The sequence below is a fragment of the Geotrypetes seraphini genome, chromosome 10 (genome assembly GCF_902459505.1).
Source record: "Geotrypetes seraphini chromosome 10, aGeoSer1.1, whole genome shotgun sequence".
Lineage (NCBI taxonomy): Eukaryota > Metazoa > Chordata > Amphibia > Gymnophiona > Dermophiidae > Geotrypetes > Geotrypetes seraphini.
This window is the reverse complement of record NC_047093.1, coordinates 45,493,796-45,518,122: the sequence shown is the minus strand read 5'-3', so window position 1 is coordinate 45,518,122 and position 24,327 is coordinate 45,493,796. Positions and strand designations below refer to the sequence as shown.

The window sequence follows — 24,327 nt, the reverse complement described above, 5'->3', positions numbered from 1 at the left end:
CGGCCTCTTTTACAAAGCCACGCAAGCAGCTACGCTGCGCTAATGACCCCGAAGCCCATAGAGATTTAAAGGGCCTCGGGGCTGTTGCCTTGCGGCAGCTGCTAGCGCTGCTTTGTAAAAGAGGCCGTATGTCTTTTTGACCTTGGTGGCTTATGGAGAACGATGTGTGTTATGATGGTTCTCCGATTCGATGGTCATTTGCTTCTATGATCGGTGGGTTTCTGGTGGTTTGAGCACATTCATCACTGTAGTTGATTTGGTTCTTATATAATTTTCTTATATATATTTTTCACTTTTTTGTTTATTTTCAGAGCACTAGTTTTTTGAATAACAATTTGTGAGTGCTTTCTTTAAGCATTTATAATCCCCGTTATTTATTTGTAACATTGCACACCAACATCTCCACTGTGTTGGTTGGTTTGATTTGGATTGTGGAGTTTTTCTCCTGGTCTTCTTTTGCTTTTCTTCAAGCGGGCGCATCAGCACTGCGTGACAGCTAATGATGGAAATTTGCATACCTCTGGCACTGAGGTGCTATGATAAAGCGAATCGTATTACTAACTAATGACTGAGGGCCCTAGCTGCTCAGAATTAAAGAACAGCGCTCAGCTGCATATCTGTGCCTGGCTGTTTGCTGGGTAATAAAAGACCTCAATCTAAACCGGGCTCGACACAGGCAGAAATTCTTTTCCAGTTCTGCATATTTCTACGATCCTCAGCACATTCCAACCTTCTCTGACATGACTACATTATTCAATATGTTTTCGTTATTTTAATGAGATATCTTTTTTTGTTGGTGTGGGCTGTTTGCTGGCAACTCCTAGGACTCTCTACGGCTTACTCAGCTCTTCGTGTGCATCGGGCCTCGAAGCTTAACTCACGGCAGCAGAATAAACAGCACAAAAACTCAAGCGGTCAATCAGATTTTCCTGCAGCAGTGTAGCCTTACACTCAGTCTTTTTCATACTTTCTCAGGCCATCCAGACCACAGGCTGAGATACTTCCAACAGCTATGAAAACACATCCTGATCTTTCACATGTATGCACCAGTTGCCGCTTAACTGATAACAAAAATGTTCCTTGGTTGAAACAGATGGGATCTGCTTTCTCTTTCAAATAAATTGGCACAAATGAGTTTCTTTCATGCTTCCAACTCAACAGGGTGAAGAATTTTTGAATGAGTATTCCTGGGTGGAAAGCCTTACTTTTTCTTCTTTTCATTTGTATATGTTTTTAATAATAGTTTCAATATAGTTGGAAGACGCTCTGCAAATGTATTATGTATAATAATATCCTTCTTTTAATGTTTTTCATATATATTTTGGTTAGTTTATGTTTATGTTTATTCAGGTTTTTGATTGAACGCTTTTTCGAAACTACAAAGCGTTGTACAAAATTTAAAATTAACATTTAAACAAAAATTTAACAAATAAAACTTACATTACTGTGATGACACATCTATTATTAATTGAATAATAATAAAAAACTACATGACTGACAACAAATACGTACTAGGTAAAAAGGACCGAAAAGCCCCTGGACACGAATAGGAAGAGGGGGAGAAATACAATTGGTATAGAAAATGTGAGAAACATTTAAGGTAAACACAAAAGGGAATTGGGAAAATAAATGTAAGAAACAAGATTAAGTTAATTACTAAAACACAGTTGATCAGTTAAAAGCAGGGTTATGTCCTCTCCTGGCTTTCCTATCTCTCCCATCACACCTTCAGTGTATGCAATGGTGGTTCCTCCTCCTCCACAGCCTTCCCACTATCAATTGGTGTACCTCAAGGCTTTGTCCTAGGACCACTCCTTTTCTCAATCTACACCTGCTCACATGGAGTGCTGATTTTTTTCCATGGCTTCCAGTATCACCTCTATGCTGACGTCTCCCAGATCCACCTCTCTGCGCCAAATATCTACTGAAACCCAGACCCGAGACTCAACCTGCCTGTCCAACATTGCCGCCTGGATGTCTTGCCGCCATCTAAAATTGAATATGGCTAAAACAGAGCTGCTCATCTTTCCTCCTAAACCCTCCTCTCAGCTTCCCTCGTTCTCTGTCCAGAATTCAGTTGCATGACTCATATTCCGGGAGAGCCGCTTTGCTCGCGTTACTCCTCTCCTAAAGTCACTTCATTGGCTTCCCATCCATTTCCGAATACAATTCAAACTCCTCTTACTGACCTACAAATGCACTCACTTAGGGTTACCAGCCGTCTGGATTTCCCTGGACAAGTCCTCCTGTTCAAGGACATGTCCAGGGGTCCGGATGGCTTTTCAAAACCTGGCACGTTGTCCGGGTTTTGGAAAAGTTTCCTCGAAATCACATCGGGCAGGAGGGCATCTGCACATGGGCGGATGCTTCACAATGACGTCATGCGCATGTGGGGAGGGTGGAACTGGATGGGCTTGGGGGCGGGTCTAGAAGTCTGGATTTTACTAAAGTAAAATCTGATAACCCTACAGTCACTCAACTGCCCCACACTATCTCTCTTCACTTATCTTCCCTTATGATCCCCCCTATGAGCTCCTCTGGTAAGTCTCTTCTTTCTGTGCTCTTCTCTTTGGCTGCCAACTCCAGACTCCGCCCCTTCTGCCTTGCTGCCCAATAAGCTTGGAGCAAGCTACCCAAATCCCTATGGCGGCCTCCACCTCTGGTGGTGTTCAAGGCCCAGTTAAAAGTCTGCCTCTTTGAGATTGTTTTTGACTCCTAACTCCTCTCACCTTGGGTTCTGCATCCCCAACCCTATATGTCATGTCTGTCTGTCCAAGTTAGATTGTAAGCTCTTCTGAGCAGGGATCGTCTATAAATGTCAAAATGTATAGCACTGCATACGCCTTTTAGCACTATATAAGTGCTAAGTAGTAGTAGTTGTAAATGGACCATTTAGTGGTATGCTTTTTTATGCTGAGTACATATTATATTTCATATCTATTTATATGTTTGTTTTTATATCTTAAACTTAATTGCATATTTTTATATTTTAATCTATCTGTGGATGCTCTTATTCCAATGACTATGGGTCTCATAATCAAAATAAATATCCACCCAAGTCGGCACTTGGATGATCTAAAAGACAGGTTGTCGAAGTGCCGATAATCAAACCAACTTTCTGGACATGTTGCAGGACTTTTTATGCCTCTGAATGCCGTTGTGCGCCCAGAGCTGAAAGGGGCATATCTGGAGGAGTGGTTAGGGCAGTATGTGGGTGGGATGGGGGACCGACCTAAACTTAGTCGTCCTATAGCGATAATCGAATGTTTTATTAGACATCTGGATGAAACGTAAATGTTGTGAGTTAGACGATGTAAACACAGGTATAAGTGCCAAAGTGACTAGATAACCACTGCAGAGACAAAGTAAAAAAAAGTACATACGTGTCTCCAGAACATCAGCACCTGGTATAGGAAAGCCTAGTAGAGCTGTGCACAGATTTCTTAAATAGCCTGGGGGCTGGGCTAGTGAACCATAGAGAGGAGGATCCAGGCCCATAAGCCACTCTAACCACTAAGTGTGCCCCGCCAAATCCCACTCTACTGCCATATAGGTTCCACCTGCAGCCATAAGGGATATTTGGGTTGTGGGTATAGTGGGTTTTGGGGGTATTGTGGGGGGGCTCATCATAACCTATAAGAGAGTTCTGGTGAGATGTTTATGTGGCAACTTTTTTGTGAAGTTCACAGCATTGTCCACCTCTGTTGCCATGGCTGGATGGCCAGTCCATTACAATATTGGACCCTCCTACGTCTAAATGGTCTTGTTCTGGGTGTTTGGGACTTGGATGAAATTTTGGTCGAAAATGTGGTATAAACATAGACATCCTGGTGGTCTGGATGAACAATAACCTGGACGTCCAGATAGATGATTTCCCCCCACTCCAAATATTCTAGATATATTTTTCAAAAATGGGCATTTTCTCACTGCTGACTTAGGGCGTCTAGTGCCAAATCGGACTTAGACGTATGTTTTGATTATGCCCCTCTACTTGTTTAATCTATTTGCAGACTCCTGAAGAAGGTCCAGTTTTCTGTACCGAAATTCCTGCAGCATTGAATTTTCTGTTTTTTTACATTTACAGAACTGAATCTCTGCTTTTAATAAAAGTTTGTGTTTGGAAACATCTCTAGTTTCCCAGTTGTTGGTTTTTTGTTTTTTTTGACACAACAGCTTCCACCAGTGCTGAAAAAATTATCCTGGATTCTTCATATGGTCTGTTTCTTGTCTTCTTATAAAAAAAAAAAAAAAAAAATTAACTACACAATATTCCCAGATTCTATAAAGGGTACCCAAATTTGTGTGCAGATATGAGATCAGTGCCCAAAATAGTCAATGGGCTCCAATGATTGACATACTGGAGTTAACAAACACTTAATTGACACTAATTATGATTTGGGCCTTGATCTGGCCCTTACCATGTATAACTCAAAAGGGAGTGTGGCCACGGCAGGGGCATGGGCGGAGCATGGATATTCACAAAACATGTGTGCAGTGTTGCAAAACAGTGGGAATTCACACCCAGTTCGTGTGCCATGATTTATATCAGGTTCCAGCTGGCATAAGTCCTTGTGCCCAAGTTGAGTGCAGAATTTGGCACTCAATGCCACACTGTAAAGAGTATAAACTACAACACAATACCCCAGCAGTATATATAAATATATAGTAGAGAACCAATGCAAATACTGCTATTACCCAGCACTACACTTCTACATATAAGCCCAAACAACTAGAAGGGCTTGGGTCTCAGAAACGGAGCCTACGCGCAGCAGTGACACTCACAAACTGGAAGAAATCAGCGTAGTACAATTGCTCCAACTCCAATCATTGACCCCCATACATATTTTTTTAAAGCATTTTCAGAAAGCACTTAAAACAGCTAACCCACAATCGGGTCGCAAAAAGGAAGTGTAAGCTAGACACTAAGAAAAACAGCAACCAAATTACTTAGCTTTTTAGTGGTTGACTTTGCTGATTTTGCTGATTTAACTTTATAAAGGAGTGCAGTCGCTAGTGTAAATTTGCCGACGCGGCCAGCGTTTCGCGGAATCATTAATCAAAAGTATCCGCTGCATCAGGGCCACCAGGACATTCAAGAAGTCAAAGCTTCACTGCAAAATTGAACAAAAAAACAAAAAGAAAGCAATTAGCTCCCAAAAACCTATCAAACAACACACATACAACAACAGCACTTACATTCCAGCACTCGGTCACAGAATTTCAAAGCAAAAGTTAAGATGGCCACCGGCTACGTTTTATAGCCCTTCCGAAATCGGAACGTGATGACATCACACCTCACTAATAAAAATGTTGCCACTCAAAGCATCTGTTCAAGCCAGACGGCCACAGGGTATTCAGTCTATTTATCCAACGTTGTTCTCTTTGAGCTAAAAACCTCCTGAAATCACCTCCTCTCATATTGGGCTGTACTACCTCTAGAATCAGGGCTTTTAAGGACCCAAAATCGTGAGATTTTTCAAGGCAATGTTTAGCTAGAGGAGCCCCCATTATTTTATTTTTGATGTTACTCTTATGTTCTGTAAGACGTGTAGTGAATTTCCGGGAGGTCTGACCCACATACACCAAATCACAAGGGCATTGTATAACATAAATCACCCCCCAGGACTTACAGTCAGAATTGTGACGTAACATGTATTTTTTCTTGTCTCTAGGATTACAAAAGCAGTTAGAGCAAAGCATAATACTACACATTTGACACGCCCCACATGCTTTATGTCCTATCCAAGCATAATCAGACCCTAACCTGATGTTAGGAAGTACAGAAGGACAAAGAATCTCCTTCAAGTTCCTGGTTCTCCGGAAAGCAATCCTCAAATTATAGGTTTTAAACGTACCTGAGGTACGTAAAATCGCCCAGTGTTTTTTAAGGGAGCTAACCAAACGATGGCATTGGCTCGAATAGGTTACTACACATGTCATGTGTTGTTCACCTAATTTCAAAGCCTCAGATCTCCTAGGCGTGAAAAGGCCCTCCCTATTACAGTATAACGCTCTTTTGTATGCTGCAGAAACAACTTTTGCAGGGTAACCCCGAGTCAAAAATTTTTTCTTTAAACCAACAGCTTGTTTTTTAAATTCTATTTTAGAGGAGCAAATTCTCCGAATCCGCAAAAACTGAGAATACGGAAGACTTTTTTTCAGAGAACTTGAATGGGCACTGGAATAATGCAGGGTAGAATTACAGTCAGTGGGCTTGGTGAACACAGACGTATGAAAAGCCCCTTCCCTAATTTCAACAGAAACATCAAGAAAAGAGATCTGATTGATGTTACAAACATGAGTAAAGCGCACTTTAGGATGACAAGCATCTAGGTACACAAAAAATTTTTCCAAATCATTCATACTCCCATTCCAGACCAGAAAAATATCATCAATATATCTGGTCCAGAAGGCCACCTGTTGAAAAAATTCACACTCATATACCCAGTCACGTTCAAACTTGTCCATAAACAAATTAGCAACGGCAGGGGCCATCGTAATCCCCATCGCTATCCCTGATTTCTGTTGAAACAAATGGTCCTTAAACATAAAAAAACTTGTTTCAACAGAAATCAGGGATAGCGATGGGGATTACGATGGCCCCTGCCGTTGCTAATTTGTTTATGGACAAGTTTGAACGTGACTGGGTATATGAGTGTGAATTTTTTCAACAGGTGGCCTTCTGGACCAGATATATTGATGATATTTTTCTGGTCTGGAATGGGAGTATGAATGATTTGGAAAAATTTTTTGTGTACCTAGATGCTTGTCATCCTAAAGTGCGCTTTACTCATGTTTGTAACATCAATCAGATCTCTTTTCTTGATGTTTCTGTTGAAATTAGGGAAGGGGCTTTTCATACGTCTGTGTTCACCAAGCCCACTGACTGTAATTCTACCCTGCATTATTCCAGTGCCCATTCAAGTTCTCTGAAAAAAAGTCTTCCGTATTCTCAGTTTTTGCGGATTCGGAGAATTTGCTCCTCTAAAATAGAATTTAAAAAACAAGCTGTTGGTTTAAAGAAAAAATTTTTGACTCGGGGTTACCCTGCAAAAGTTGTTTCTGCAGCATACAAAAGAGCGTTATACTGTAATAGGGAGGGCCTTTTCACGCCTAGGAGATCTGAGGCTTTGAAATTAGGTGAACAACACATGACATGTGTAGTAACCTATTCGAGCCAATGCCATCGTTTGGTTAGCTCCCTTAAAAAACACTGGGCGATTTTACGTACCTCAGGTACGTTTAAAACCTATAATTTGAGGATTGCTTTCCGGAGAACCAGGAACTTGAAGGAGATTCTTTGTCCTTCTGTACTTCCTAACATCAGGTTAGGGTCTGATTATGCTTGGATAGGACATAAAGCATGTGGGGCGTGTCAAATGTGTAGTATTATGCTTTGCTCTAACTGCTTTTGTAATCCTAGAGACAAGAAAAAATACATGTTACGTCACAATTCTGACTGTAAGTCCTGGGGGGTGATTTATGTTATACAATGCCCTTGTGATTTGGTGTATGTGGGTCAGACCTCCCGGAAATTCACTACACGTCTTACAGAACATAAGAGTAACATCAAAAATAAAATAATGGGGGCTCCTCTAGCTAAACATTGCCTTGAAAAATCTCACGATTTTGGGTCCTTAAAAGCCCTGATTCTAGAGGTAGTACAGCCCAATATGAGAGGAGGTGATTTCAGGAGGTTTTTAGCTCAAAGAGAACAACGTTGGATAAATAGACTGAATACCCTGTGGCCGTCTGGCTTGAACAGATGCTTTGAGTGGCAACATTTTTATTAGTGAGGTGTGATGTCATCACGTTCCGATTTCGGAAGGGCTATAAAACGTAGCCGGTGGCCATCTTAACTTTTGCTTTGAAATTCTGTGACCGAGTGCTGGAATGTAAGTGCTGTTGTTGTATGTGTGTTGTTTGATAGGTTTTTGGGAGCTAATTGCTTTCTTTTTGTTTTTTTGTTCAATTTTGCAGTGAAGCTTTGACTTCTTGAATGTCCTGGTGGCCCTGACGCAGCGGATACTTTTGATTAATGATTCCGCGAAACGCTGGCCGCGTCGGCAAATTTACACTAGCGACTGCACTCCTTTATAAAGTTAAATCAGCAAAATCAGCAAAGTCAACCACTAAAAAGCTAAGTAATTTGGTTGCTGTTTTTCTTAGTGTCTAGCTTACACTTCCTTTTTGCGACCCGATTGTGGGTTAGCTGTTTTAAGTGCTTTCTGAAAATGCTTTAAAAAATATGTATGGGGGTCAATGATTGGAGTTGGAGCAATTGTACTACGCTGATTTCTTCCAGTTTGTGAGTGTCACTGCTGCGCGTAGGCTCCGTTTCTGAGACCCAAGCCCTTCTAGTTGTTTGGGCTTATATGTAGAAGTGTAGTGCTGGGTAATAGCAGTATTTGCATTGGTGTTCTACACTGTAAAGAGTACCCATCCCAGAGTGCCCTTTAGAGAATAATGTTGAGTGCTGATTTTTATCGGTGCCCATTTTTGTCATCATTTATAAAATATTCCCCATGCATTTACTTTCATGCACACCTGCTTTATAATCATGCACAATGCTCAAAACATCCCTTAATGTACACAAGAACCAGAAGAGTCCATTTGTCTCCCAATGGCATGTCACTGAGACTCCTATTTACTAATGGCTAGCACTTTAACAATTCTATTGCATTTTATCTGCTGCAGATCCCATCTTCCCCTGTAAATTGTTTAAAGAGGCAGTATAGTTCTCCCTTGAAAGGTCTGATGTTGCAAGTTTCTTATTTATCGAGAGGGATTAAACAGACTGCTCGGGAAGGGGAATTTGATAATCTGACTACGCCAGACAGTTTGGCTTTAACTAGATTTTTTTAATCTTCTCAAGACAATACAGTGTTCCTCTGTGAATTTGCAGTTCGTGAATCATGGGCTCACTAATTCGCGGTATGCTATGACCGCCTCTTCCTGTACTAAAGTCAGGCTACACCAATCAGGAACTGCAGTAATCTGAAACAGGGACTTTATCTATCATGTAGGAGTTTCTTCCTGCTAGAGGGAGCAAACAGCATCTCCTCTAAGAAAGAACAGTAAGATCAATAACCAAATTGAGAGCAACTAACCCACAATAAAAAGAGAGGAATAAGAGGAAAAAAATAGTTTACTCTTCTTATTTAAACTCCTAAAACAGATTAGTGCCACCTAGTGTCCTTACAGTAAATAACATTCACAAATATGCTATCCCTTATAGCAGTAGTATATCTCAACATTTTTAGAAGGGGATATGTAAATAAAGGAAAAATCACCAGGTTGTTATTAATAAATATGTCATAACCCAACAGAAACTCATTCCAGTTTGTCTGGAAGCTCAAGGAACAAAGAAGAAATTACATGGCCAAATTAAAAAAGAAAAATTACAGGAAAAATGAAAGAAGGAGGACTTTAGAAAAACTGATAATAGGTTTCTGAGAGAGATAAATGGAAGTAAGGAAAAACTGCACATAGAGAACAGCTCTGTAATGGTTCGCCTACAGTTATGTGCCAGAGGATGCCTATTCTAGCAAAGAAAGTATGGTAGGTGCCTATTAGAGATATTTTTAATAACAAGAATAAGAATCAGAATGAAAATTTTTGACCATTAGTTCACAAGAACTAGAAGTAAAAATAATGTGTTTTTTTTTTCTTTTTCAAAACAAAAACTAAACAGGAATAGCAAATTTACTGTCCTGAATAGAATAAGAACGATTTAAAAATATATTTTTTCTTAGCAAAAAATGGCTTCAGAGGAGCACAAATTTTCCATATACTGTATATGAGCTTGAACTGAAGACCTGAATAGGAACTAAAATGTTCAGAAAAGGACTGATAAAAACTGGAATTATTGTGTCTGTTTTGCTTGAACTGAAATTATTTGTCTTATGTATATGACTGGAATGAGAATTGAATTAGAACTAAAATTTTTGGAAGAGGACAACAGCAACAACCTTAAACATGCAAGAGACAGTTCTTGCCCGATAGAGCTTGTGACAGACATATGTGACAAAAGGATGAATCTATATAAACTAGAACTAAAATGTTATGCTTAACTACCCCCTATTACTAAGCTGTGGCTACTTGATTTGATAAGCCTATTTCATAAGCCCAGAGGACTCTTAGACATTTCTAACTTTATGTCACATTTCTGCATTTAGCGCTCTGGGCCACAGTAGAAACTACCATGGCTTAGTAAAGTGTGTGTGTGTGGGGAGGGGGGAGGGGGGTAAAATATCTCTAGTGCCTAAAAAGTTTTCAGCTCAATCAAGAAGAGAATGATTCAGTCAATGATCTGAAGCAATATCAAGATAGAGAATTTCATTTCTGCAAATTGGCACTTAACGAAAAAAGTTAACATTCTTTTTCAAGTACAGTGGCAAAATAACACTCAGAATTTAGAAAGTTGGTTGGTTGGACTGAGAACTTTTCAGCACCCCCTCGAATAGAATAGTGGGGGAAGTGGGTGTATGATGAGGTATGAACACTTACACTTGCCATAGAGCTAGTGTACAGTTTATGCATAGATGCTAGAAATATACATGTATCTTATAGGGTATGCCAGGTACCAAAGAAATTGTTCCTGCCCTCTTTTATATTATTAATAATGGACCTCAGTGATGCCACTCAAAGGTTCAGCTCTTTATCACCTTTAATCTCTACACACCTACCTCATCATAGGTCCAATATTCATTATAATTGATAATGACCCATTATTATGTTATATTTTAGCATGTTTTAGGATTCCTTTTACAAAGCTGTGATAGCGATTCCCTTGCAGCAAATGCATCAAAGCTCATTTAATTCCTATGAGCTTTGGTGCATTTGCCAAGAGAGAATCACTACCACAGCTTTGTAAAGGGGGCCCTTAACGTTTTTTCTACTCAAAAATATAAAAAATTAAAAAATACTTGTCTTCTCATGAAGATTGTCAAATCTTATAGGATATGTGCATAAGTATCAGTCCTGTTCAGACTCTACGAAGACTCTGCCTACCTGTAAAGTGCATGGTTAGGATGATTTGCATGTATTAACAGAATAACTTGTATCAAGATTCTTGGTATTAATAGGTACATGCACAAACATAGGGATATACTGAAAGGTCACTTGAACACACAAAGTCAGAGGTGTGAAGAAAGTACAAGAGGTTTATTTACAGCATGCCGGACTCTTGTGCAGTGAGCAGCCTGCTTACAAGAGTGCCAGAAACAGGAAATGCACGGACTTTTATGCCCTTTTCACAAACTAATATATGCAAAATCTACAACTTCTCATTTGTTACTTCTATAACTTTTCTACAATTATTATTGGTCCTAAGCCAGCACTTGTGATAGCTTCAGGGGTACAACTTATAGTCCTATAGGAAGTTAGTTCATTTACCTGCTTATGTAAGCCTTGCAGTTCTAACTGTTACATGTTCAGGAGGGCAGGGTACATCATGGCTCAAACTTTTATCTATTTAGCTTACAATGTGGTAAGGCAGGGACATACATTTCAAGCAGATGATGTCAGCAGATTGTACACTGTTTCCAGCTATGTAGGCCAGAGCAGTATTTCAAACAACAGTTAACCATTTCAATACTAGTATTCTAACCATATACTGTATGCATGTACTATATCATGTAAATGTTGCACCTTCTTTGTAGAATTAGCTCCAGAATGGCTCCCTGGTAAAATCTACAAGACAAATAATAATAACAATCTCACCATGAGCGAGCAGATTACCTCACTGTTCAAAAGATTATTCTTCAGATTGAGGCAGATGAGGACAATAAGATCAGTCCTGAGCCCGACTAGTTTTTGGACAGTGACTCAAGCAATTCTACTTCCATATCTAGATTATTGCAACTCTTTGGGCTCCTTTTACGAAGGTGCGCTAGGGTTTTTAGCGCACGCACAAAATTACCGCGCACTATAGCGCACGGAAGCTAAAAAGGAGGTGGTAGTGGCTAGCGCGCTCGGGAATTTAACGCGCGCTATTCCTAGCACACCTTTGTAAAAGGAGCCTTTTATATTGCAACATCATAAAAAAAGGACTTCAGAGACTGCAACGACTCCAGAACAAAACTGCTAAACTGATTTTCCATAAGGCCCGATTTGAGAGGGCCAGTCCCATGCTGGTAGAACTATACTGGCTGCCAGTCAAGTATAGGATTCAATTTAAACTTGCATGTAAGGCTCATAGGGCTATATCTGGAGAAAGCTCGACTGGGCTAACTTCAGCCATTAAAGTTTCACACTCTTTCTATAACTCAAGAATGACTCAGTGCTATAAATTACTTCTTCCCTCTCCATGTCAAGTTTGGAGGAAATCATTCTTCGAATCCACCTTTGAGTTTCAAGGCCCAAAATTTCGAACTGCCTCCTGACCTGCTTATTCAGACCTCCTATCTTCAGTTTAGGAAGGTGCAAAAAAAGTAACTGTTTTCATTGTACAGTAGTCATGCTAAGATTTATTTATTTATAACTTTCAAATACAGTTCACAAGAAAAACTCTTGCTGAGTGAAACACAGGAAAGAAAAATTATTGAAAGTAAAAATCATATAATAACCATATCTTAATATCCTTTCTTAGACCATAATAATAATAACGGGGGTAGTCATCGTATATATAAGGAGAAATTAATTACATAGTCAGTTAGGGAAAAAGGCTTAACATGAATCAACGACTAAATTAATCTAAACAATCCCCCTTCCAATCATTCCTTGACCATTTTCTTGATATCTAGAAACTGTTTCAAGTGTTCTGGAGAATAAAATGTATACAGTCAAACCTCGGTTTGCGAGTAACCCGCCGAATCTCGGCGAGAGGGAGAATTAGAAGGGCTTGAGCATGCGCAGATGCATGCTCAAAGCCGGCAGAGACTGGGAAGAAGATCTTCAAGCGGCACTGGCACTTGTGGGCTGCGTGCCAGTGCCAAAGGGGGGGGTGAGTTAAAGTTGGTCGGGTGGGGGGTTCCTGTTCTCGCGGGGGGGGGGGGTGCCGATTCGTGCAGGGGGGGCCTTTGCGAGCCGGGGGGGAGTGGTTCTCATGCCGGTGCCAGACGGGGGGGGGGGTTGAGTTAAAGTTGGTCGGACGGGGGGTGCTGGATCACGTGTGGGGGGGAATTTGTGAGCGGGGGGGAGAGCAGCACCCTGGCCTCGGGGGTGGGGGTGGGTGGGAACGTATCAAAGCGAGTTTCCATTATTTCCTATGGGAAAACTCGCTTTGATAAATGAGCATTTTGGATTACGAGCATGCTCCTGGAACGGATTATGCTCGTAATCCAAGGTTCCACTGTATTTAATACCCAAGTACCTAACCAGGCACTTACAGGGATACGCAAGAGGAAATGTAGCTCCCAACTTAATTGTCTCTTGACGTAATAAAAGAAAATCCTTTCTTCGCTCCTGAGTAGTTTTAGAAACATCAGGATATAACCATATCTTCTGACCCCCAAATAACTTCTGAGAATTCTTGAAATATAATTTCAAGATCATATTTACGTCCTGTTCAAAAACAAAAGACACGAAAAGAGTAGCTCTCTCCGTGTCAGCTGTTAAAGTTTGTTCAAGAAGTAAAGCCACATTTTCAAAATCGATCTGAAGACCTTGAACATTCTTTTTTCCCGCTTCCTTTGGTGAAACCTTTCTGTTTGGCAAATAATACATTTTATTGATTGGAGGAATATTGGCTCAGACCAAGGTCCACAATGCCCAGCATCCTATCTCCAACAGTGTCCAATTCAGATCCCTTAGAAGTGCCTAGCAGGAAGCCAAAGAGTATAATAATTTCCTGTTTCTAACTTCCAGATATATTGTTTCCCCCCAGTCTCCCTGGTTAATAACTAATTATGGATTTTTCTTCCAGGAATTAGTCCAAACCTCTTGTGAGTCTGCTTATGTTAGATTCCTTGATTAGATCCCCCTGGCAACAAATTCTGATAACTGTGAGCTCAGCTGGTATTACATTTCCTTAGTGGAAAAACACACACACACACACACATGAATTACATGCAGTTTATAGCATGTGATGAAAATTCTACTGCGAAACTCATGCTTATTCTTAAAAGATTCTCCTCCTAAAAGGCTTTTTGTTGGCTCAGAAATACTATAGTTCAGTGCTGAAGAGGCATGATGTGGTACATGCCAAATGAAATGCAGGCGGGGTACAAAGGCAAATTTTGCTGTAATTTCCTTACCAAGATTAACAGTCTTATTTGAAAATAAAATTTCCCTGGAGCTTTTGCCCACAAACCAGTTCATCCCCTCTCTTTATTATAAATTAAGAAGACAAATAATGGCAATTGATGCAAGGCTGGAAACCAATATAACCTTTTTAAATTTGCCACATGATTAATTTTTTTCAATAAAAGTAGCAGCGTGTAATTTATACCTGAGATTTGCAGGATGTGAGTGGAAATATCCTCAAAAACACTAGGCTCTCTTTTTGCTTTTGGCTTGCAGTTCACATAAGCTGTGCAAGGGATCCCTTTCCTTTGAGCAGTCCTTTCAGCTGCTTCCCTCTCCCCCCCCCAGGGCCCACAGAAATTTTTCTGTTCCTGTCTTCTCCTTTATTCAGCTAAAGCACATTCATCTGAGGGTGAGGAATGGATTTACTACTATTACTATTTATCACTTGAAACCAATGTTACTGGCTTATGATTTTCATAGTGTTGTGCAGGCATTGATTCTGAGTAGGGTGGATTACTGTAACACACTATACTTAGGAGTCTCTGCAGATGTTGATCAACTCTACTTAGGAGATCAACTCTTCTTAGGAACTCACTAAACTTAAGAGTCTCTACAGATGTTGATCAACTCTATTTAGGAGATCACTATACTTAGGAGAGCTCTGCAGATGTTGATCAACTCTGCTGCAAGACTGGTTACAGGTATCCCCAGAATGTCTCATATAATGCCGGTTTTGAAACAGTTGCACTGGTTGCCAATGCAGCAAAGAATGCATTTCAAAGTCTTGTCCATAATACATCAGATTTTGCATCATGTATCTCCTGCTGTTCTGAAAGGAATTTTTGAACTCTATCAGCCAAGAAGGAGTTTGAGGTCGGAAAATAGCATGAAAGTATGCTTAGGGAGGAGAGGGGGGAAGGTAATTTCTCATTCCAAGATTGGTGGGACTATGTTATTGATGGGAGGTGCAAAACTCTGGAATGCTCTGCCAGATGTTTTGCGATTTTGCACTGTCAGAATGGGTTTTTAAAAGATGTTGAAAGACACAATTGTTTGTTAGTGCCTTTCTGAGTTGAGATTTTACATAATGTAAATACCTGCCAAAGTATTATTTGATTAATGATCAAATTTTATGGTACAGGTTTTTGTTTTTTTTTTAGTTAAAATGCTTGTTTGTCCAATGTTTATGACTGTGATCATGTAAACCAGGTGTGTCCAACCTTTTGGCTTCCCTGGGCCTCATTGGCCGAAAAAATGTTTCTGAGGCCGCACAAACATGCAAATGCTGCAGCAAGACAGAGGAGGGAGCCGGCAAGACAGTAAACACCCGGGGGCAGCAGAGGAAAACACTGCATCGCCCTCAACCGGGGCCGCACAAAATACATCATGGGGCCGCATGCAGCCCTCGGGCTGCAGGTTGGACACCCCTGATATAAACCATATAGATAATATACGGTATATAAATTTTAAAATAAATAAATATAGCACTGAAAGGCCATACATTTTGACATTTAATAGACAGATTTTCCTTCAAAGTCCAGGCACAGCTTTCCTGCTTCACCTCAAGGGTAAAGATGTGCGTTCAGTTGAAATGACATGGGAGATGTTAAGTTGCTAGCTTGAAATTAGATGAAAATCATTACATTTCTGTTTTATTTTAGCATTGTTAATAGCTACCAGGAATGAACCAGCCTCAGACCAGTGACGGTCACTCATTATGGTAATATGCTATCCTCAGGAAGCAATTAAAAGCATGGGAGCTGATATTCAGCTGGCAGGATGACCAGCTTGTTAAATGGCCAGTGTCATTTTAACTTAGGCAGTCATTTTAGAGGGTCTATTTGCATTTGAGATGTGAATAAGGCAGTACTTAATGTTTATCTCACATCAAAAGTCTAAATTCATATTTTATAAAGCTTGGATATGCATATAGAAAACCCAAATGTACACAATTAGCACGTTTGGGGCAGGTTTATTTTATTATTTTTATCTCATTTTCTATACTATTATCTCAAGGGAGCTCAGAATGGTTTACATTAATTTATTCAGGTACTTAAGCATTTTACCCTGTCTATCTTGGTGGGCTCACAACTAGCTAGTATACCTGGGGCAATTGAGCGATGTCCAGGGTCACAGGGAGCAGTGTGGATTTTAACTCACAAACTCAGGTTGCTGAGGCTGTAGCTCTAACCACTATGCCACACTTCTTCCCCCAGTTTATTTCCCAGTTCAGAAGAGAAATAGATGTTGATGCCCTACCAGATCAATATGAGAATTTATACTTTCTACCCAGCATGTTTACATTTTGGCAGACTCTTCTGCGCAGTACGTGAAGTAGAGGGATTGAGGATCTCCTTTATCCCCAGTGATTTTTGTCTCTTCAAAAAGCCAATTTAGCAAGGGATATCAGTCTCTGTTCAGTTAAGATAATATACCTCTCGCAGGTAGACACTGGACATCTCTATGATATAGTCATACCTTACAAATACTGCCCCAGCCCAAAGATCCGAAGCCTTCACTGCTTTCATGCCAGCTTTTACATGAATAAATCCTTCACCTTGGCTGCCAGAGTTTATTGCTTCTGCTATAACTAGTGTACTAGTGTATGCAGTTGTGTGTGGTGAGGGCTTTCAGGGGATTCAGTGAATCCCCAGCTGTATAGCCCTGTTTTTTTGGTTTACTTTTTGCTTGATACAGTTCAATTTGTTGAGTAGGCAGCCTGCTCAACCTATCAAACTGTATCAAACAAAAAGTAAATTAACAAACAACAATAAAAAAAAGCAGGGCTTTTGGGCTGGGGATTCTCTAAACCCTCCTGAAGGCCCTGACAGTACTGATCTGAATTTGATTGGCTAAGCAGCATTTGCCTGTTGCCTGCTCAAACAATAAAATTCAGAGCAGTACCCTCAGGGCCTTTAGGGGGTGGAGCGAATCATCTGAAGGCCCTGACCGCACGCCATTGAGTGTATGCCCATTCAGAGCCCAGTACACTTGCTTGATATTTCATGGGGAGATTGCAAGGAAATGTTGGCAAGTTATACACTATCAGATGTTGCAGGGAACAAAGACTGGGGAACAGGCACAAACTGTTCCCCATGGCTTAATTATTTTTTTCTGAACCCATGTTGAGCGTCCAATTCTTGCCTCAACAAGGATCAAGTTTTATTTGAGTTTGATGAATTGCTTATTTAGTTTTACTAAGCAAGGTACAAAATCGATAAAAATATAAACATATATTTAGACATACAATTTAAAATAATAGGTTAGACCAGGGGTGTCCAACCTGCAGCCCGAGGGCCGCATGCAGCCCCGTGAAGTATTTTGTGCAGCCCCGGTTGAGGGCGATGCAGTATTTTCCTCTGCTGTCCCCGGGTGTTTACCGTCTTGCCGGCTCCCTCCTCTATCATGCTGCAGTGTTTGCGCGGCCCCAGAAACATTTTTTGGGGCCAATGCGGCCCAAGGAAGCCAAAAGGTTGGACATCCCAGATAAGAGGGAACAGAACTACAATTCAGTATTTTTAAAGTACAGAGCAGAACCATATATGGAAAAAAAACCAATAGGAAGGGAAGAGTGCAATCAAAGAAAGAAACATACATATATAATGATTAAACATAATTTAAAGGTTAAAAGCGTCTTTAAAAAGAAAACTTTTGAAATTACTTTTAAAACGACTCAAATCATTTTCCACTCTTAAATGCTGTGGCATGGCGTTCCAAAACTGCGGTGCCATCACTGAAAACATATTGTGTTGTCGTGTTCCAATAACTTTCAAAGAGGGGATTACTATAAGCTTTTGATTAATAGACTGGAGAGAATGCGAAATGCTATAAGGGATGAGTAATTTATCAATAAATTGAGGTTCATTAGTAGATAGGGTTTTGAATACTAAAAGTGAAATTTTGAAGTTGATACGATGATTAATTGGAATCCAATGAGATTTACTGCCTCTTTTACAAATCTGCGCGGCAACAGCCCCAAAGTCCTTTAAATCTCTATGGGCTTCGGGGCCATTAGTGCAGAGCCGCCGCTAGCACGGCTTTGTAAAAGGGGCCATTAGGGCTCCTTTAATGAAGGTGCGCTACCATTTTTAGCGCACGCACAAGATTAACGCACACTATAGCGCACGCTAGCCGAAAAGCTACTGCCTGCTTAAAAGGAGGTGGTAGTGGCTAGCGTGTGCGGCATTTTAGCATGCGCTAAATGACACCCATTTGTTATTGTGAGTTCTAGAGTTATGTTCACATCCGTAATACAAGAGTATATCCATTGTACGTTCCCTGCAGATCAGAAGATAATCCACACATTTTAAATATTCTTCACTGCCTGTGGAAGAAATCTTTCATAAATGCCCTCTATGTGTACATAAATACAGTCCATGTGTACAGCACCCAGATTTCTTTCAAGGTAGAGTCCAGATGTAGAGGGAGGAAATGCTGTCACGTTTCTTCTGAGCCCACTATGATGAACTTAATTTATATTCCAAGTACCTCACGCTTCCTCATTACCATTAATTTCATTAGTATTGACTGTAGATCATTTTGAACTAGTTAAATGTATATCATTTCCAATAAATATCCCATTAAAATATTTATCCAAGATCAAATGACATTCATTCTATTGCCGGGAAGATTAGCAGGCCATCAACCTCTAAACCAAGTGAAGGGTAAAAGTGAGTTTGAAGAAATTTAAAGAAAAAAAAATCTGAATTGCCTCTCAAGAGCTGAATGCTATGCTCTATCTTGGTTTGCAACGTTAATTCTGGCAATCATTCAAGACGTATGTCGTACTAGCTGGACTACAGCCACATTCAACCAACATAAGAGAACTAGCTTAACTCATTTATAAATCGGGGATTTTATTATTTTTTTTTCTTTCTAGTTTGTGTTCTATGAGGTTTTCTGTGCTTACACATGTTATAATGTAACTTTTAGAACAGGCTTGCCCAAGTTCCTTCCTTGAGAGCTGCAAGCAAACCAGTTTTTCAGGATATCCCTCACGGATATGCATGAAAGAGATGTGCATACATAGGATGTAGGGCTAGATTCACTAAGCAAACGTATCGTGTACCGATTGGTTTGTGACCCCTTTGCGACCCAATTTTACTCCGGCCCAATTCACATACCTCTGTGCTGATCCGATTCCAATCCGTGCATGCAAATGAGGGGAACGGCATGCAAAGTAGGCAGGGATGCTATTGTAAACCGACTGGGCTGGCCGATCAACATAAGAAGCGACTGCTGGGAACCAGTTGCAAATGTCCTTTCCCACTGTCCTCTGCTTTAAATCCCAGCCCTGCAACCTATCTCTGCCTCTTTGCTGCCTGCCCCTTCCATGGAACTTGCAAAAAAAAAAAAAAAAAAAAAAACAGCAGACAACATTGCTAAAAAGAAAAGCAAGAACAGTGGTCTTCAGCTTGGGCAGATGTTGGGTCAAACTGTTTAGTCCAGTCAACCTCCGTGTGCTTGGCCAGTCCAAAGCAGTGCCAGTGGAAAACAGATAACAGATGCAGATGCCGCCCTGACTCTCCTGCTCTCTGCCACCCTTCCCCACGGTGTGAGCCTGTGGTTTTAAAGCGGGGCTTCTCTGAGGGGCAGGGCAGCAGAGAGCAAGAGAGTCAGGGCGGCAAGAGCAGGGCTCAGCTGGAAGGGGCAGAGAGCAGGAGAGTCGGGGCCCATAAAGAAAACCAAAACCCAGCAAAAAAGGACACAAAACACATGCACAGATCATCTGCAGAGAAAGCAGATGGCCTGTGCATATGTCAGGATCACACACTAGTGATCCGTGTGGTCGGTGGAGGGCGTTCCTCCTATCGCCCTAATTTTAATTTTTTTGTGTTATGAATTGGTCGGGCCTGCAAGGATCGGCCACGGATTGGGCACGGAAAGGAGGTTAGTGAATCTAGCCCGTAGAGGTCATGCAAATCTTTCTCATGCATATTTATTAGGGGTATTCTGAAAACCTTACATGTTTGCAGCCCTTGAGGACTGAACTTGTTTTAGAAAACTAAAGGATAATAGAGAAGGATCTTATCTGCCCAATTGCATTCCTGTTGTAGGCTTAGGAAACTCAGACACCATCTGAAGTCTATTGCGTATACCAGGAAATAAACTGCAAAGGATGTAATAATAGTCTTAAATCCCATGTAGTCTTTGAGGAAAAGCAAGATCAGGGGTTTAGGAGAGAGATATTTAAGCACCTCAGTGAAATACTCACAAATGCACAAAAAGCGAGCCTCTTTCATTCGAACATAAGCTCTGGAATGAGATGCCAAAGGATGAAGGTGAAATAGGATAGGCTCAGGAGTAATCTAAAGAAATATTTATAGAAAGGGTGGTGAGTATGTGGAGCAGCCTTCAAATAAGAGATGATGGAAACAAGGATAATATCTGAATTCAAGAAGGCATAGGTCAATCACCGAGGATCTCTGAGGGAAAGAAGAAACCATGATAAAACGCTGGGCGAACTGAGTGATGAACAGAGTGTACTAATGTGAGGAATTAGTAGGTTGCAAAGCAGTAGCAAAGCAAATCAGTGATGCTACTAGTGTATTTTTAATTTACAGTGTTACTGTATTTTATACAAGTACATTAAGATGCATAATATATGCATGTATGTATGTGTGACTTCTGCCAACACTCCATCCAACAAAATATGCAACTTATTGCCAAAGGATAAATTGTTACACTGGTCAGTAATTTATGTGAGATCGTTTATAAGACCTGAATATGTGCTCTAGAGCAGGGGTAGGCAATTCCGGTCTTCGAGAGCCACAGGCAGGTCAGGTTTTCAGGCTATCCACAATAAATATGCATGAGATAGATTTGCATCTCAAGGAGGCGGTGCATGCAAATCTATCTCATACATATTCATTGTGGATATCCTGAAAACCTGACCTGTCTGTGGCTCTCGAGGACTGGAATAGCTTACCCCTGCTGTAGAGGAAAGAAGGAATGGGAAGATATGATACAGAGGTTTAAACACTTGAAAGTATTACCGGTAATATAGAAACAAATTGTTTCCAGAGAAGGGGAAATGGTAGAACTAGAGGACACGAATTGAAGTTGTGGCGTGGTAGACTTAGAAGTAACATCAGGAAATTCTTTTATACAGAGAGGGTGGCCAATGCCTGGAATGCTCTTTCAAAGGAGGTGATGGATACAAGCAGGGTGATGGGATTCAAAAAGGTGTGGGGTAAACATAGAGGATCCCTAATTAAAAATTGGATAGTATAAAAAACAAAACTTAAATGACTGCATCTGTGTTGATATGGCAAGTGGTGATTATGGCGACTCTGGCTGCAAAGAACTATGCCAGTGCCAGGCAGACTTCCTAGGTCTGTGTCCTAGACATGGCAGGACAGTTTTAGGATGGACTGAAGAGGGCTTCAGAGACAACTCCAGTAGTTGGAACGTGAGGACAGTGCCGGGTGGACTTCTATGGTCTAGGTCTCATATATAACAAGACAGATTAGAATGGGCTGGAGTGGGCTTCAAAGACAAATCCAATAGTTGGAACGTGAGGACAGTGCTCTTAAAATCAGTGTGAGTTGGATGACAGAAGCAGCCACGGGGGACCCTTGAAACAGCACTTGTTGCGAAACATGTCAGGTTTGCTTCTCCCAGGTCAAACTTATGGAAAAAGATAAGTGGCTTTAAAGTAATACTGGAACATATCAACTGAAAAAAAGTCACATGTGTTTTTAAATGTGGGTTTAAACATAGTGAAATTAAACAGTGAAAACTAAAATTGAAGTCTAATTAACAATACAGTAAATTTGATGGGCCAGTGACGAAATTACACGTAATTCTTACCGCTATGCAAAGTTGTTAGAGCGGTGGAGTGGTGGTGCTGAGGCCTGTAAATATATGGATATAGAAGGTATATCAAAGGAAAATACACCTGGAATATGTATTGAATTGCCATATATAACAAGACAGATTGGAATAGGATGGAGTGGGCATCAAAGGAAAATCCAGTAGTTGGAACAAAGGGCAGAGCTGGGTAGACTTCTATGGTCTGTGTCCCAGAAATGGCAGAGACCAGATTCAAGTATTTTATACCACTTTCACTGTTGATTTAATCATGAATTGATAATGAGTCTGACTGTTGGGCAGAGTGGATGGACCGTTCAGCTCTTTATCTGCCGTTATCTAATATATTGTTACTATGTTATATATGTGAGGGATTGAAATTGAAAAGATTTATAAAATTATTCCCTATAGGACTGTGGAGAAGTGGGAAGAGCACACATGCTTTAGAGTGAGCTCCAAGAATTTGCTGGACGGCTTTGGGAATCGTGTCCATGTCAATGCCATCAGCATGATGTCATTCATATGTGTGACTACGGTGACCTGGTTTTCATCAGAAAATAAGGATAGCGCAGTGTTCAACACAGCACTTCAAGCCAGAGCACTTTGCCAACAGATTGCAATGTTCTTATTACTCATCCACAAATGTTACTCATTACATCTATTTCAGAAGGATGAATAAAAAGTCGTCTAACTTTAACGGGACTTGACCAAAGAGACCTCAAGCAGGCTGACTGATGCCTAAGACAGTATAACTCTTTCAGCATTTACTGTTCTGTATCAGTGCCTGATAAGGTTATAGTGACCCATTTGTCAAAATCATAAACAACTTTTACTTTTTGATTTCATTCGTTTAAGAAATGAAACAGAAAATGCTGGACCACAACTATTGCTCCCTCTAAGCTGAACAAAAGTCTTCCACCTACAGTTCTGCCAATAGGGACATGGGGGTGGGTGGAGAGGGAGAGAACAGTTTCACTGCCACACTTTCAATAGTGAGGGACAAGCAACCTCTGCAAGACTCCAGGGAACGTGGCTGTCCCTAGCAACTGAAAACAAAATATTGAAGCCCTGCCCCTCACTGGCAGCAATGCATTTGGAGGACTTCTGCTCAGCTGAGAGGGAGCAGTGTGGTGCAGTAGTTCAAACGACTGCCTCAGCACCCTGAGGTTGTGGATTCAAACCCACACTGCTCCTTGTAACCTTGGGCAAGTCACTTCATCCCCCCATTGCACCAAGTACATAAGATAGATTGTGAGCCCACCAGGACAGACCAGGAAAAATGCTTGAGTACCTGAATAAATTCATATAAACCATTCTGAGCTCCCCTTGGGAGAACAGTATAGAAAATTGACTAAATAAATAAAACCAAAGCTAGCTCTAGTTTATACATTGACAGTCATTATGAAGAATAGTCAGAATAAAAATAGATTAAACCTATTTCACTACCAACATGTCCAAAGGATAAAAACAAACAAAAATAAATACTAGAGATAAATAATAAGCTAGGTAGAAAGACTTTAATAGAAAAATTATTTATAACACCACATAACAAGCACACTAGAAAGTATACATAAAACAGCATGAGTTATTTCTCACGTAATTCACTCAATTAGATATGTCCTTATAAGAATCAATTGCCCAACAAGTTTCAGCCTACAGCCTGCCTCAGGGCATTTGTCTTGACTAAAGCTACTGTTTAACAAGGGCAGCCAATGTATGAGCGATGAAGCCTAAGGGAAGAGAGGAAAAAGGAAGGTAGACTTCAAATCAAAAATGAATAAAAAGAAAAATGAATGAAAGGTAAAATGCTATTATAGAAAATAAAGGACTCCACCAAAAGAAGGTTGCTTCTTCTAATTTAACACCCCCCCCACACACACACACATACACACACACTTTTATAAAGCCATGAAAGCGGTTTTAAGTGCAGGCTGGCGTGCTGAATGCTTTGTGCTGCTCCCAACACTCATAGGAACTCTGAACATCGAGAGCAGTGCAGGAAATTTAGCGTGCTTGCCTGCGCTAAAAACCGCTTTCACATTTTTGTATTTTTGTAAAAAGGGGGGGGGGGGGTTAAGGGCACTGTTCTATTCAAATTTTGAAATAAGATGAAGTGATAGTAAACAATAGAAAAAGCCAAAAATAAAAATTATATATATATACACGTGGAGGGGCATAATCGAAAGGGATGTCTAAGTCCGTTTACATCCATCTCGCAAGTCGTCCAAAGTTAAAAAGAGCTTAAGACACATTTTTGAAAGATACGTCCAACTTTTTTCTACTTTTGAAAATCGTCTAATTATACGTCCTGCCGATCTGATGCCC

The 24,327-nt window shown here is 40.5% G+C and overlaps 1 protein-coding gene across 3 annotated transcripts in view; it reads right to left on the bottom strand.

Moving 5' to 3' along the window:
* SHISA6 (shisa family member 6) overlaps positions 1-24,327 on the bottom strand; it is a 417,913-nt gene that overhangs the window by 165,911 nt on the left and 227,675 nt on the right. The gene's annotated exons all lie outside the window — the stretch shown is intronic.